The sequence below is a fragment of the Schistocerca gregaria genome, chromosome 2 (genome assembly GCF_023897955.1).
Source record: "Schistocerca gregaria isolate iqSchGreg1 chromosome 2, iqSchGreg1.2, whole genome shotgun sequence".
NCBI lineage: Eukaryota > Metazoa > Arthropoda > Insecta > Orthoptera > Acrididae > Schistocerca > Schistocerca gregaria.
Window position 1 is genome coordinate 764,103,656 of NC_064921.1, and position 16,940 is coordinate 764,120,595.

Sequence of the window (16,940 nt, forward strand, 5' to 3'; positions counted from 1 at the left end):
TATGACTGATATGTATGGGTGTTAATCATTTCAGCATTTTTATTGTTGTCATCTATCAATAGGCCTACGTAGATTTTACTGTACATAATTGAACTTAGTTGGTTATACCACTGTTTTTCTCTTTGTAACAGATCTGAAGATGGCAATGACCGAAACAGGTTGTTGTGAAATGTACCGTTTTTTTTTTTATCAAAACGGACCCTTACAAATAAAGTGCCATAACGTAATCAAGGACACACTTACCGTCTTTCAGACTGTCTTCGGCTAATTCAGACTTGCGTTTGGGTGGAGAGCCAGTACCTCCGGATCACACAAGCTCACTGTTTTCGTAACTGAAACAAACACTGCCCTATGGTTATCATTTTCATATGCCTTTTCGCTGTCCAGTTGACGAAGAACACATTTTTCCTTTCCTTCTGCTATCCTCAAAAGGCTATCAACGGTTTCGACACATTTTTAAAAGATATGCCTACATTTCCTTTATGTGACCAGAGAAATGTTCTAGGGCTTTCATTCACTTAGTGAATGGCCGTGCTACTAAGAGGCACTTAATAACAGTGTCCGGCCGCGAAAGAATGCAACATTTACGAAATGCTCCTGTCAATCACCAGTCCCCGAAAAGCCACTGTTTTTTAAAACAAAGGTTTTTAACACTCTTTTGCCTTTTCTTGTTTTCTACAATTTCGTCTCCGGACATTTCTCCGTCTACTTCTGTGTGGTCAAACTTTGAATGTGCCTTACAGGCTCACTGTACCCCATTTCTGCTTTTCTTTTCATCTGTTTGAGACATATTACATGTGTGTTTTTCACGGTTTTGTGTTTATGTTCAAAGTAAACAACAAATGCTGTTTCGTTTAAAATACACTACTGGACATTAAAATTGCTACACCCCGAAGATGACGTGCTACAGACGCGAAATTTAACCGACAGGAAGAAGATGCTGTGATGTGCAAATGATCAGCTTTTCAGAGCATTCACACAAGGCTGGCGCCGGTGGCGACACCTACAACGAGCTGACACGAGGAAAGTTTCCAACCGGTTTCTCATACACAAACACCAGTTGACCGGCGTTGCCTGGTGAAACTTTGTTGTGATGCCTCGTCTAAGGAGCAGAAATGTGTACCATCACGTTTGTGACTTTGATAAAGGTCGGATTCTAGCCTATCGCGATTGTGGTTTATCGTATCGCGACATTGCTGCTCGCGTTGGTCGAGATCCAATGACTGTTAGCAGACTATGGAATCGGTTGGTTCAGGAGGGTAATACGGAACGCCGTGCTGGATCTCAACGGCCTGGTATCACTAGCAATCGAGATGACAGGCATCTTATCCGTATGGCTGTAACGAATCGTGCAGCCACGTCTCGATCCCTGAGTCAACAGATGGGCACGTTTCCAAGACAACAACCATCTGCACGAACAGTTCGACGACGTTTGCAGAGGCATGGACTATCAGCTCGGAGACCATGGCTGCGGTTACCGTTGACGCTGCATCACAGACAGGAGAGCCTGAGATGGTGTACTCAACGAGATCCTGGGTGCACAATGGCAAAACGTCTTTTTTCGGATGAATCCAGGTTCTGTTTACAGCATCCCTGTACCGAGCAGGATCGCTGTGAACGCACATTGGCAGCGTGTATTCGTCGTGGCCATAGTGGCGTATCACCCGGCGTGATGGTATGGGGTGCCATTGGTTACACGTCTCGACCACCTCTTGTTCGCATTGACGGCACTTTGAACAGTGGACGTTACATTTCAGATGTGTTACTACCCGTGGCTCAACCCTTCATTCGGTCCCTGCGAAACCCTACATTTCAGCAGGACAATGCACGACCGCATGCTGCAGGTCCTGTACGGGCCTTTCTGGACACAGAAAATGTCACATGCTGCCCTCGCCAGCACATTCTCCAGATCTCTCACCAATTGAAAACGTCTAGTCAATGGTGGCCGAGCAACCGGCTCGTCACAATACGCCAGTCACTACTCTTGCTGAATTGCGGCATCGTGTTGAAGCTGGATGGGCAGCTGTACCTGTACATGCCATCCAAGCTCTGTTTGACTCAATGCCCAGGCGTATCAAGGTGGTTGTTCTGGGTACTGATTTGTCAGGATCTATGCACCCAAATTACGTGAAAATGTAATCACATGTCAGTTCTAGTATAATATATTTGTCAAATGAATACACGTTTATCATCTGCATTTCTTCTTGGTGTAGCAATTTTAATGGCCAGTAGTGTATATTTCACACAGTTCAAATTATAGCCGCGCGGGATTAGCCGAGGTGTCTGGGTCGCTGCAGTCATGGACTGTGCGGCTGGTCCCGGCGGAGGTTCGTGTCCTCCCTCGGTCATAGGTGTGTGTGTTTGTCCTTAGGATAAGTAGTGTTTAAGCTTAGGGACTGATGACCATAACAGTTCAGTCGCATGAGATATCACTTCTCGACTTCTTGCCACGACACTTCATACATAAGCGGGACGTCAAAACACAAGTGCACCAACTGTTTTCATTCCGTTGCCAACTTAACAGTCGTACTGTAGCGCCAACACCTATACCGCTGTTCAGCGGCGCATATTTTAAATAATTACGAGTCAACAAACATGAAAGAATTTAATCACAAATTATAATATTAACTGTCATGAAGTAGTTACAGCAGTCAAGCTATTACAGATTTATTTTGGAATGTGCTGGGAATACATAGACTTCAGGTGGCACCCAATGGGATTTCAACAGCTGTTCTTTGCAGAAGTCATGAATATGAACTTCCTTTACATATCATCCGAGATCCCGGAGAAACTGGTTCAGAACGTTGTTTTTGCATATTAAATTTAGCAAAATAACGGTTTCTCTCTCTCATCCGTTCCATTTTTATCTAGTTCACAACACTGAACTTATTACAGTAAACACGTTACTCAAATACAAAAGTTGTAGTTAGAACATTTCGGAATCAGACACACACGTTTAGGGGAAGAGCACTCTTGATTCCGCGACACTCATCACCCTGAACTGGAACACTTGTGCCATCGGAAATACTGTATAACGAGGTACAAACAGGGAAAATTTATCACACCAAGGTTTACTGTAGTAATACTCGTACTGAATATGAAAAGCTAAAACCGGTTTCTACTACAAATATCATCATCAGATATTGGAAAAGTACACTGGAATCCAAAAGTAAAGCAAGAAAGCGTTATTTCGCCGTTCTGTGTCTAATTCTTGATATAATCATACAAACTATCAAAAAACGTCAGAACGATCGTGTTCTGCGCGGAAAATGGCATTCTGGCCAACGGAAAACCAGGCCAACGGCGACGTAAGGGCACACATTAAGTAGGTTAGTCTTCGCCGGGTAGTGTCACATCAGCAGTCGCTGTGTATACAGTCAAAGACGGTGCAGCGTGGCACAGAGAAGACGCGAACCAGACACTGCGGTGGAAGGCCATAGGAAGAATGGAAACAGGACAGTTGCAATCTGATGTGGTCCGACGGCTTCAAGTGAATCGTCTTTTTTCTGGAATGTGGCGTCATTTTATAGAGACCAAAGCCGGATCCCGGAGATCAGGGCAGGGCCGACCAAGTGTAACATCAGAAACAGAGGACCGTTCCTTGGCCGTAAGAACAGAATCGTACCGCCTTAGCAGTGCAAGGCAGCTGGCATCTGACTGCGGCATTCACTGGAAGTGTTGTATCGAAGCAAATGCTGTACAGAAGGCTTCGGCAGAGAGGCCTTTATTGTCGGAGACCTGCTGTATGTGTACTTATGACGCGGCTTCAGAGAAGGGAATGTCCAGAGTGGAGTCGTCAATTTGCCACCTCAATGGTCGAACAGTGCGCCAATGTTCTTTTCGCAGATGACTCCTGATATCATCTGGAGAGTGATTCTCGAAGGATTCACATCTGAAGGATCACGATTTTGGTTCAAATGGCTCTGAGCACTATGGGACTTAACTTCTGAGGTCATCAGTCCCCTAGAACTTAGAACTACTTAAACCTAACCAACCTAAGGACATCACACACATCCATGCCCGAGGCAGGATTCGAACCTGCGACCGTGGCGGCCACGCGGTTCCAGATTAAAGCGCCTAGAACCGCTCGGTCACACCGGCCGGCCACTATTTTGGGACCCAGACATTGTGAAAAGAGACGGATATCGTGCAGGATTCTTAATGGTGTCGGCAGCGATTCTGTTGACAACTCGAACACCTCTTCGTGAAATTGTAGGGTGAATCGGCAAGGTTTAACTGCTGTCAGGTATTGTGATGAGTTCTTCGGACCTCATGTGCGGTTGTGGCGAGGCGCTGTGGGCCCAGACTTAGTACTCATGGCGATAATGGCGTGGCCCGCTCTCTCTCCCAAGCTGAATCTCATAGAGCATGTCTGCGATGCACTAGGGTGGCAGGTTCCATCATATCATCATTCACCAACCATTCTCTAAGACATGCGAGCAATTCTGCAGGAAGAACGGGCGTTATTGCCTCAACATGAGATTGATGGCATCATTCACAGTATGCCCCTTACTTGTCAAGCCTGTATTGCTGCCAGAGGTGATCACAACCAATACTGAGGCACATAATCAGTTGTCAGAATTTGTTTACAAATCCGTTAACTAGGAGAAAAACGAATAACTTTTTTGTCTACCTTTATGCTTGTTACAGTTGCTTAGGTTCTGTATTCTTTATATTGTTTCTACTGTAATATCTCATGTTTATAATGTTTTGTGACTCAATAAACAGAAACTTACAAAATTTCCGATTGTTGCTTTAATTTTGGACACCAGTGTGTTTCCTGACGGTAGTTCAAATGGAACAAATGTCTCTGAGCACTGTAGGACTTAATCTGAGGTCATCAGACACCTAGAACTTAGAACTACTTAAACCTAACTAACCTAAGGACATCACACAACATCCAGCCATCACGAGGCAGAGAAAATCCCTGACCCCGCCGGGGATCGAACCCGGGAACCTGGGCGTGGGAAGCGAGAACGCTACCGCACGACCCCGAGATGTGGGCGACTTTTTACACCTCACACAGTTATTGGTTACTTTTCTCTGAATGCTGTTGTTCGTAATGCAGATGTGGTAATCTTGAAATACATGGCACTAAATCTATCGCGTTATACTACATTGCTCCTCTTGACTCGGTGAAACGTGGCATCAGGGTCGCGAGCACACTTTCAGTTGTGCACTTTGTAAGAAGCTTTCGCAAATGCGCAACTGGCGTCGCGTGTTTGCTTTACGGGCCAAGTACGTACGGATCCGATAAACGACGTTCACCGTTCATGGCGTGCAGAGCAAGCCCTTGTCACGTGGGGTTAGCCGAGCGGTCTAAGGCGCTGCAGTCATGGACTGTGCGGCTGGTCCCGGCGGAGGTTCGAGTCTCTCCCTCGGGCATGGGTGTTAAGTAGTGTGTAAGCTTAGGGACTGATGACCTTAGCAGTTAAGTCCCATAAGATTTCACACACATTTGAACATTTTTGAGAGCAAGCCCTCGTTATTCAACGACAAGTTTACATCAATGCCACCAAGGGGTAGCACACTGCAGTAGACGTTTATCCACGTTCGCTTGGTACAAATCCCGCTAAACTGTAGCACATTCCTCAGATATGCCAATTCACTCACGATATAGTAAAATTAGATCGAACATCAGCATATGTTATTATTACACTCATAAGAAAAGAAACAGTGTATTAAGTTTTGGATTTTATCTTACAGTAATCCATTCCACGGACTGAGAACCTGTAGGCCCAAATTGTACGTATATATGATCATTCAAGGAAAAATGGCTCTGAGCACTATGGGACTTAACAGCTGAGGTCATCAGTCCCCTAGAACTTAGAACTATTTAAACCTAACTAACCTAAGGACATCACACACATCCATGCCCGAGGCAGGATTCGAACCTGCAACCGTAACGGTCGCGCGGTTCCAGACTGAAGCGACTAGAACCGCTCGGCCACACCGGCCGGCTTCAAGGAAAGATCTCACTCATTTGTCTGATATTTACTTAAATGGGATGTCGAAGACGGTGTGCTTTTGGCCCTTTAGGTTCTCAGGGCTTCATTTCTATTCTAGTCAAGTGACTTTGTTAGTAGATAGTACTACTTGAAATTAATTATTTCCGCAAATGGCAGTTCGAGTTTGGAGTTGGTTTTTTACTGGACAGGAATCGGCTTTCCTGTGCAGTATCATCATGAACTCCGTTGAATCTGTTTTAAGTGCTAATAGGAAATAAAAGTGTTAGGAAAAGTTAGCGACAAATGAATTAGGGCCTCCCAGACCAGATCGGTTGTCTGAGTAAGTGATGAAATCAAAGAAGCGTGCCTACAAGTGAACATTTCACAAAGAAGTGTATAATAAGCGTTATGTTGCAGTGTGCGTACAACGTAACGATGTCTGACTTTCAGCCCGGAAGTTAATTCGTTAACTAACACATGTATTAGGGACCCTGTACATTTGTCCGAAAAAATAAAATAGCACGAAAACGTCCACTTACACAAAAATGCGAAGCGGAGAGTAGTGAAAGCTTAAACATTATTTCAATCTTGCCATAAGTTACGTACAAATGAAAAAAATTCCACAAAAATAATTCCTTCTTTTTTCAGTCAGGCTATGCATATTACCATCAATTATTATACAGCAGATGCTATTAATTTCACACTCTCATATTTATCAGAATTTGAAAATGTTGAACAGCCAGAACGGATACTGATGAGCAGCCACTGCATCCAAGTACTGTAGCCTACTTTACTTACTAACTACGCTGCAGTTGTCGAGTCTAGGCTAGGCTGTGGCTTTCTACCTAACGGTTTGCGCTCCGACTCGCAATAGTTTGTCGCAGCGCAATGCAGAAATTCACTACCCTGCAACAGCCAAGGACAAGATTGTGCAGCAACTTAACACATTAACCACTCAGTGGAAATGATTAAAGTGGGGTAGCATTTTGTTAGAGGTCTCCCAGTCATGCACAGAAAGTTGGCTGTCACGTGATTTTAGCTCCGAATGGTGCTGGCCCCTCAACACGAGGCAGCTGAAGGAATGTGAAAAGACAAGGCGCGTCAATGAGCGAGCAGTTAGGGTGCACTGTGGTGATGTTCTTAATTACAACATGGCCAAGAGACAACATTTTGATGGCTCCCCTCGTGCAACAGTCATCGGGGAAACTTGAAGGACGCCGAAAACTGTGGCGAGAGTAGCCTAGGAGATTTGTCTTGTACGGCTCACAGAAATGTTTCACGTTCACCGGAAGCGTTCCGGACCATAGGCAGGCTGGACCAAGGAGAGGAGATGGTCCTCAGCTGGTGACCGCTACATTGTACAACACGCGAGATGGTTTCACGGCAGCCAGTGGGTGAAACTGCAACCATATTTAAAGGGATTACAAGGCACTCAATCTCACGCTACACAGTGATACGGCGACTGCGTAGATGTGGTCTCTTTGCGCGACGACAAGTACGTAATTTCTCGTTGATGCTCGCTCATGCACTGTTAGCGATGGTGCCCAGGGCACAGGCAATGGACCAACGAATACTGCTTGCTCTTCTGGGATGAGAGCGGATTCAGTCTGAGTAGCCGCTCTGGACGTACCCCCTTATTGCAAGAAGGGTTCCGGTGAGGGGAGGCATAGTGATCTGTGGGCGGACTGGTCTCTAAATCTTTGAACACAGCAAACTCACCAGTCAGCGCTATTGTGACATTGGGCTCCTTTACCGTATGTGTCTTTTCAGGGGAGCATTCCGTTGCGACTTAATTTGTATGATGAAAATGTGCGATCGTATCGACCAGCGCGGGTGGAAGACCTCTTCTAACAAGATAACAGTCGGCGATTTGACTGTTCTGCCCGTTCACTCGATTTAAAATCCCATCGAGCACTTGTAGGGTGCATTGGGAAGACATCCACACGTACCAGCGACAATCCGTCAGTCGCCAACCGCACTGGCGGAGGAACGGAAAGCCCTGCCTTGTGCGCGGCAAGGGAGCGTGGTCCATAGCATGCATAGCTGCTCCTGATTATCCCACACCCTACTAAAAACCACGTACAACCTACTTGCGTATTTCTTTCAGTTACCTTCTGTGCTTCACAGTAGCAGTTCTTTATATGTATGTTCCAAGTTCCATCGAACTATGTTGCTTGGTAGTGACACATATGGAAATGGACACGTTGATGTTAGATGTAGTGGGACTTAGTTAGATTAGATTAGATTAGTACTTGTTCCATATATCATGAATACGACACTTCGTAATGATGTGGAACGTGTCAGCTTAATAAAAGGTGTCTATACAAGATATTACATTACACAAAATATTACATGGCACTTAATATTTTTAATTTTTTGTGGTGGTTGGTGAAATTGCCAAGTTATTATATACAAAAATTCATCTAATGGATAGAAGGAGTTGCCATTAAGAAATTCTTTTAATTTCCTTTTAAATGCTATGTGGCTATCTTTCAGACTTTTGATGCTATTAGGTAAGTGACCAAAGACTTTCGTGTTATATTTAACCTTGCATAGTGAAGATCATCCTTTCTCCTAGTGTTGTAGCCATGTACACTGCTGTTACTTTTGAATTCGTTCGGATTGTGAATAACAAATTCCATAAGTGAATATATATATTATGGGGCTACAGTGAAGATCTCTAGCTCTTTAAATAAGTGTCTGCAGGATGATCTTGGATGAGCTACAGCAATTATTCTGATTACACGCTTTTCTGCAATGAACACTCTTTTACTCAATGATGAGTTACCCCAGGATATGATGCCATAGGAAAGCAGAGAATGAAAATAGTCATGGTAAGCTAATTTACGCAGACGTATATCGCCAAAAATTTGCAATGATACTAATAGCATAAGTAGCTGAACTCAAACGCTTCAGCAGATGCTCAGTCTGTTTTTTCCAGTTCAACCCCTCGTCAATGCAATGGTGTCATTCCATTTACTGTGTGACACTGCATATACTGTGTTTTGTCAAAGTTTAATGAGAGCCCATTTGCAGAGAACCACGAATCATGAAGAATAAGTCTTCTGGTCAGGTGAATATAGTGCTATCAATACATAATCAAATAGGGGTAATGTAGGAGTAACTTTAATAATGAATAAGAAAATAGGAATACCGGTAAACTACTATGAACAGCATAGTGAACGCACTATTGTAGGCAACGTAGACACAAAGCTAACGCCCACTACGTTAGTACAAGTATATGTACCAACTACCTCCGCAGATGATGAAGAGACTGAACAAATGTTTGAGGAGGTAAAAGAAATTATTCAGATAAAGGAGACGAAAATTTGATTGTGATGGGGACATGAATTTGATAGTAGGAAAAGAAAGTGAAGGAAAAATAGTAGGAGAATATTGACTGGGCGAAAGGAATGAGCCGGCCGAGGTGGCCGAGCGGTTCTAGTCGCTACAGTCTGGATCCGCGCGACCGCTACGCTCGCAGGTTCGAATCCTGCCTCGGGCACGGATGTTTGTGATGTCCTTAGGTTAGTTACGCGTAGTTCTAAGTTCTAGGGGTACTGATGACCTCAGAAGTTAAGTCCCAAAGTGCTCAGAGTGATTTGAAACATTTTTTTGAAATGAATGAAAGAGAAAACCGCCTAGAAAAATTTTGCACTGAGCATAATTTAATTATAGCCAACACTTGTTTTAAGAATCATGATGGAAGGCTGTATGCATGAAAGAGACCTGGAGACACGTTTCAGATTGATTGTACAATGTCAAGACAGAGATTTAAGAACCAGATTTTAAATTGTAAGATATTTCCAGAGGTAGAAATGGGCTCTTACCACAACATATTGGTTATGAACTGTAGATCAAAGCTGAAGGAAATGGAAGAAGAATGAAATGAAGGATATGGGACATGTATGAGCTGAATAAAACAGTTTGATGGAAGTTCCAGAGGGAGCCTTAAACAACGGATGAATAGAAAAGGGAAAATGAACAAAGTAGAAGACGAATGGTTAGCTTTAAGAGATGAAATATTGAGGGCAGCACAGGATCAAATAGGTAAAAAGACCAGGCTTAGTTGTAATCCTTGAATAACGCAGGAGTTATTAAGTGTAAGACACTATGAGGAACCTACGCCTTTAGCGGAGACAAGTGATTTCGTGATGGGGATTGTAGCATTCTTTTGGGCAGCTCACCTGCAACGCTGTGCGGTCAGCAGGTGTAAGACCTGGAGCCCAGTAGGGCAGTACACTGCGGCTGCTGACGGAATGTAGAGCGTTGTTTCCGCAACGGTGTGGCTGTTCGCCGCGTTTCCATTTCGGAAGAAGCTGAACCGGGTAGCGGACGGAAGACTCGCTTAATAAGGTATGATTAACTCCGCCTTCAGCGAGAGAGAAACCCGTGATTTCATTGAGGGCACGCGCTGCTTTCGAGACCAGCTTTTTCCAAACGAGGAACGGGCGTGATTCAAACGCTCGGCACTGCTTGAAGCCCATGGAAACCTGTCTGCTCAAGTGTAAGACTGCCGCTTTTCGCCTCTTCAGCGAACAACGATAACAATCTTGGAGTCACATATAAATAACGAGCTGCGAAGCATTTCGGGTGGTGAATAGATAACATCGCAGACTAGAAACAGGCAAAAGCTTTTGAATATTTACACAAGAGTTGGGACGTTAAACCCTACAAGCTCCTTGGTGTCGCTAGCAGAATGTTTTCACCTTGTGACACTGTAGCTCTGTAACAGCTCCCCTTGCTAATCGATTAATGAAAATTTATTGACCGTGATCGCGTGTACCTAACAAGCAATTTTTGAAAGGCAGCCGTTTCCGGAGGAAACTACCGGCTACAGGGAAGATGTATACAGCAAGTTATCCTCACGAACAACTTATTCCACTTTCTATTCTTCCTGTTAACTTGAATTTTGATCAACTTTTTTATTAATTTGTTGTGACAGTGCAGTCACAAACGATAAGCTGCGAAACAGAAAGGGGCACCGCCAACTTGAACGTTCCAGAACAAAACTTAAATGAAGTAATTTAGAAGTCGCACTGGGCAAATCTGTTCACTACCCAAACGATAATGAGAACAGCACTGATTATGTATCTGATTAACTAAGGGCCGGCTAGGGTGGCCGTGCGGTTCTAGGCGCTACAGTCTGGAACCGCGCGACCGCTACGGTCGCAGGTTCGAATCCTGCCTCGGGCATTGATGTGTATGATGTTCTTAAGTTAAGTTAGGTTTAAGTAGTTCTAAGTTCTAGAGGACTGATGACATCACATGTTAAGTCCCATAGTACTCAGAGCCATTTGAATTTTTTTATTAACTAAGGTTATGACAACAGAAGGTTGGTACACATGTTTCCAACAACACAACACGATTGAAAGTAAAACTGGGAAATATTAGCAATGGTTCTGAGTTGTTGATAAAATGAAAAGTAATAATCTGGAAGGGGTAATCAAAAATCGTTTCTGAAAAGCATTCAGTAGAGAAAGCCTTTGTTGTTATAGTAAAAAATACGGAACCTGACACTAAAGTTTAGTTACACGCATTGAACATACGGCATTTGCTAGTGAACCTAGTTTGAGTCTGCTATCTCACCTAATTTAGAGTCCACTTTGATGCATAAATCACAATTACCTTCCACATTACTTACGATGACGGTATACAAAACAAGGCGGTACAAAACTGCAATCTGGCAAACAGTTTAAAGTGAAACGTTTAAAATTAGTATATGTTCTTTTACTTGAATTATAAGTAACCTATACTACATTAATTGCCGTTAATTTAGTATACTTTACTGTTCATGCAAATTTCAAGAATTAACTTTGCCACCGATTATTATTATTAAACAGAACAAATTATTGGGGCAGCATTAATAATTATTCTCAGCTATACTTACAACAAGAAAACAAACCGACGTTATAATTTTTTCTTAGTAATTTTCTTTTACCTTTAATAAACAACACTCGGATATTGGATTATAGGAAAGGATTTGGACCCTATAGGTGACAATGACATGGGGCAATAACTGCAATGGTATTATAAAGTTTTGACATACAACACACATTATTGAACGAAAAATTCACTCAAAGTCTCTTGGTAATGTCTCACAGTGTTCCACACGTGAACGCAAATACAGTTTGTCGTAGTTATTGAAACTCTGTTTTCGACAGTGCTTCTGTTGTTCCATGTACAGTATTACGGGCGCACTATAATTAGCATTGACCAATCATGGGGCAGCGCCTTGGTATTCCTGCAGCCGTGCATATCTGAAATACTCGCCACGCCCTTATGCCTCTGAGTTAACATCTACAGAGGTCTAACTTCCCATCACACGAGTTACCCGCGGGTCAACTTTCGTGTCTCATACTGCAGTAGTTGTGTCGCGTACTCACTCTGACGTCACACGCCTCTGTCCAAAGACGGAACTGCAATTTTTACCTAACTCTGTGACAGACGATAGAATAGTTCCCAAAAATTCCCAATCGGCATTGGCCAAGAATAAAATACATTATATTACAAAAAATAGTTTCCATAGGTATCACACTGAATGACATATGAAATGTTTCCCTGTTTTGTGCCGCACAAAGATTTTACTAGCTCATTACTTACATAAAAGACGAGTCTAGTTTCAGACATTTGTTATTCTGAAGTTATCCTGAAATATACAGGGTACAGCTTTTTCTACAAAATTATAACACTTAAGTCGACCACTTACTTCTATTTTCTTTGATATTTATGTTTTTATGTGTCACAGTACCTTTTTATTTGCACTAATGTTAGTTCGGAAGTACAGTCCACTGTACTGACACATATACAGGTATTTTTACAATGAATTTACATTCGTGGAATTTCGGCGATAATAATTACGTGCAGAGATCGTATTTCAGTTGTTGTCGGAATGCGGAAACGGAGTGATTTATCTTACGTCCAAAAGGGCGTGGTCATTGGCTTTCGGGTCAACGGTGGAAGCATTTCCGAAACGGCTAAGTTTGTAAACTGTTCGCCTGCCACCATAGTTAAAGTGCTCGTGTACCGTGCATGGCAAAATAGCGCTATCTGAAAACTGCGTCAAGGAAACAATGGTGCACCATGGACAACTAGAATACTTAGCGACTACCAACAAACTTTAAACATAATTAAGAAACCTTTTCTAAACTTTTTTTTCGATTACATGTTTAATGTTAATTTTAATTTGTAGAGTAAAAAGAGGTCTGGAGTTGTTTTGTACATGGGAGTTGGATTCTTTAAAGAAGCAGGGCTTCACTGGTGGTTGGACTGGCTAGGCACAGCCACTCAACGGAAGGTATAGCTCTCCAGCTGAAACTATTATCGTCAGCTGTTTTAATTTGTAGTGCATTCTTTAGCATTACAGTATCGGCTGGTGCAAGTTATTTTAAATGCACTCTTTCATTGCTGATTGGCTGACGTCTCATGGCGCCACAACTATGTATTTCCGACCTAGAGTGGTTTAAAAATTTTTGCTCTTTTCTACGTTCCGTAGTGTGCACTGAGCTTATTATTGGGTTGTTTTCTACATAGGCACTCTAGTCTGGGACTCCTTATCGAAATTATACAGCAAGGGAATGGAAAAATTGTAATCTACTCTACAGCTGTGACACTAAAATACAAATATGAAACTTGAAATCTTTTTTGTAAGTTTTGTATATTGTAATTGTTATCTGAGTATTATCTCTGTAAATCTTAAAATGTCTTTTGTAATTTGAAAACTGAATATGTTTTCTTGGCAATGCAAATAATGTACCACTTACGTAACCTATTTTTGCAATATTGTCTCTTTTATACTGGGTCAATGCCGATAGGAAATTTTAGGGAAATATTGTATTGTTTCTCAAAGAGTGAAGTTAAAATACTAGCACCGTCTCGGGACAGAGGTGTGTGAGGTCAGGGAGAGTACGCGGCAAAGCAATTGCAGTGTGAGACACGAGAGTGAGTGGACTCGCGAGTAGCATGTATATAGGAAAGTTAGGCCTACGTAAGGCCAAGTTGTTAATTACGAGGGACAAGAGCGTGAGAATTGTGTTAGATACACGAGCCTCTAGGAATATCAAGACCCTGCCCCTTAACAGGTCATTGCTAATCGAAGTGTGCCCGTGATATACTGTCCATTCACATTATTGTGACCATCCGTCAATATAGTCCCCAAGGATACTTGTCTTGATCCATTGTACCTTCCAGAATTACGAGGTCTTCAGAACATAACGCTGTCCCCTCCGGCCTCCATCCTTCCCTCGATTGTTGCAGTGTGTCCGCTTTCAGACATTTCACGCCGTACAGGCCAACGGCCATCTGTCCGACGGAGCATGACACGTGATTCATCTGAGAAGCCCACCTGTCGCCACTCTACGGACGTCTGGTTGCGGTATTAGGGCGCAAATTGCAGCCTTCGTCACCGATGAACAGCAGTCAGCGTGGGCGCATTGAGCAGGCGCCTGCTGCGCGGGCCCTTAGGAAGCAACGTTCACTGAACGGTCGTTGAGGAGACACTGTTGGTTCCCCCTTGGTTCATTGAGTGTTCACTGGCTCACTTTTACACGTCTATTCGCTCGTTTAAATCTCCACTCCGTTTTGAGCAGTAGCTAGTTTTTCAAACATCTCAGTGTTTTTGACTTCGCATATTCCGCATTACGCGTCATACACAGGGCAAATTCCTCCTGCATTGCTGCCACACCTGACCTGTTATATGAAATGTGTAGTGCTGTGTTTATTCATTTGACAATTCAGTTTAAAAAAATTGGACTCCGTAAGGACCTTTGTTGTTTTCATTAATTTGTTTTATGTATGTTTGTTTTATACATGTTTTATATATGCCTTGCTGTTTTCAATTTTACCAAATCACAAGTATTTTCTGTGTTTTCCTATCAAGTTGTATTTTCTCTTAATGAACCCATGGTATGTTTTTCTCTTAATGAACCCCATGTATTATTTTTCGTTTTGTGTAAAGATTCATCTGTTTTATATCATTTATATGTTTTATTATGTAGACATTTACATATTTGTACTTAAGAAACAGACACACATTTTAGAGAAATAAGGTGAACAGATGACACACATCACATGAGTACTAGGAAGCTTTTTACTGGGTGAATGTGAGAACGTTCATGATCGATGTTCTGTCAAGGAATGAATACAGCTGCGTGTATAACTGAACAGGGATAGCAATTTTCCATGGGACAGAGAATTGTCAAGACAACACTATTATATTTTCTGGTTTGGGAAATAACCTTCTCTGGCCCCAACTTCAGGATGAATGAGTAGATAAATGTCTGCATGATCCTGTAACCGTTTAGTAACTGTCATTTAAGTCTGTGTCTACAAGAATATTACCCGATGGCATACCCATCAAAGTTTTATTTCTCACTTTTAATTTTGTAGGCATGCTGCAGAGAATGTATGTATGACCCATGGTTGAATGTGGTGAAGAAAGCTTATAACACTGTGTTGGGGTTTATGGTGAACAAAGATTGATTCAATTATATTTCTTTGATAATGAGCCAACTAAAGTGTCACAATTTATTTTGTTTCATGTCACACTAACCAATTTAAAGTGTGACCCTAAACCAAGAATAAATTTGAGAGAAACGAGGAGGTTCTGAGATATTGCAGGGCACTGTCACTTCTGATACTGTGTTATGCTGTGTAATGTCCTTAGGGAAGATGATCTTTATTACTTGGTAGCTATACCTGGATACGATCTGACTTCATTCATATGATGAAATGGTTGGCAGTAGTTAATGCACATATGTGGCAGTGTCAGAAAAATGTGTTGCGAAAAGAGTTGATTGTAGCGAGGTAACAAATTGAAACGTCCTGCCAGATCTGGTAGTTTCACTGCTTGAACAGTGGAAATGCAATAAGCTACAAACATTTTCTTTCATCATTTTTGGCGCGGGGGAGGGAGGTGGTGGAGAATGGGAGGTGTCGGCAGGAAGTGGATTTGTGAAGTTTCGAAATTATATGTAAAGTTTCTTGGAAGTTGCTGTCATTCTCAAGTATTGCACGAATATAGTCCAGGTGATTTGCGCGCTTTGAGTTACGACACTTGAAGACATACATTCATGTTCAGAGCAAACAGAACACCTCGAACGTCTAGAGATAGGACGTTCATATTCACAGGACGTGAACATTAGCATGTTCCCTCAGAAATGATTTACATTTCCGTCACCGCTGTTCACTATGTGTCTGTTCACTAGTAGGCACAGGGTCCACCATGGGTCCTGATGACCTGCTCCACTCGTGATGGCATCGAAGTGAGTAAGGTGCGAATGGCGTCCTATGATAAAGACATCCATTCTGCCTTCACCTGGTTTCAAAGTTCAGTTGTGTTGGCTGGTACTGTGTACAGCGCTGCACCCGCCTGTTCACCACATCCCACACCTTTTCGATTGACGACAAGTCTGGTGATCTGGCGGGCCAGGGCGAAAGGCTGACATCCTGTGACACTGAGAAGGCACAATATGTGGCCGTGCCTTGTCTTGCAGAAATTGGAAATTTGTGGCAAGTTCTATGTGACTAAACTGCTGAGGTCATCGGTCCCTAAGCTCTAACTTAAACTTACGCTAAGGACAACACACACACACACACACACACACCCATGCCCAAGGGAGGTATCGAACCTCCGACGGGGGGAGCTGCTCGAACCGTGGCAAGGCGTGTCTTGCTGAGAAATAGTGTCTGACGTGTTGTGCAGAAAGGGTATGGCTACGGGTCGCAGGATGTCATTCACGTAGGTCATACTGCTCGCGGTGCGCTGAGCACGCACCAACTCTGATTTGTGGTTGCACCCAATAGCTCCTCGCACCATAAAGCCTTGAATAGCGCTGTTTGAACTGAGTGACTGCAGTCACTGTGATGCCGCTCTACCTGTCTGCGGTGAACCAAAATGCGGCCATCATTTACTAAAAAACAGAACCTGGATTCGTCCGAGAACTCTATCTGATGCCACTCCTGTCCCACTGATGTCGTTCCATACACCATTCC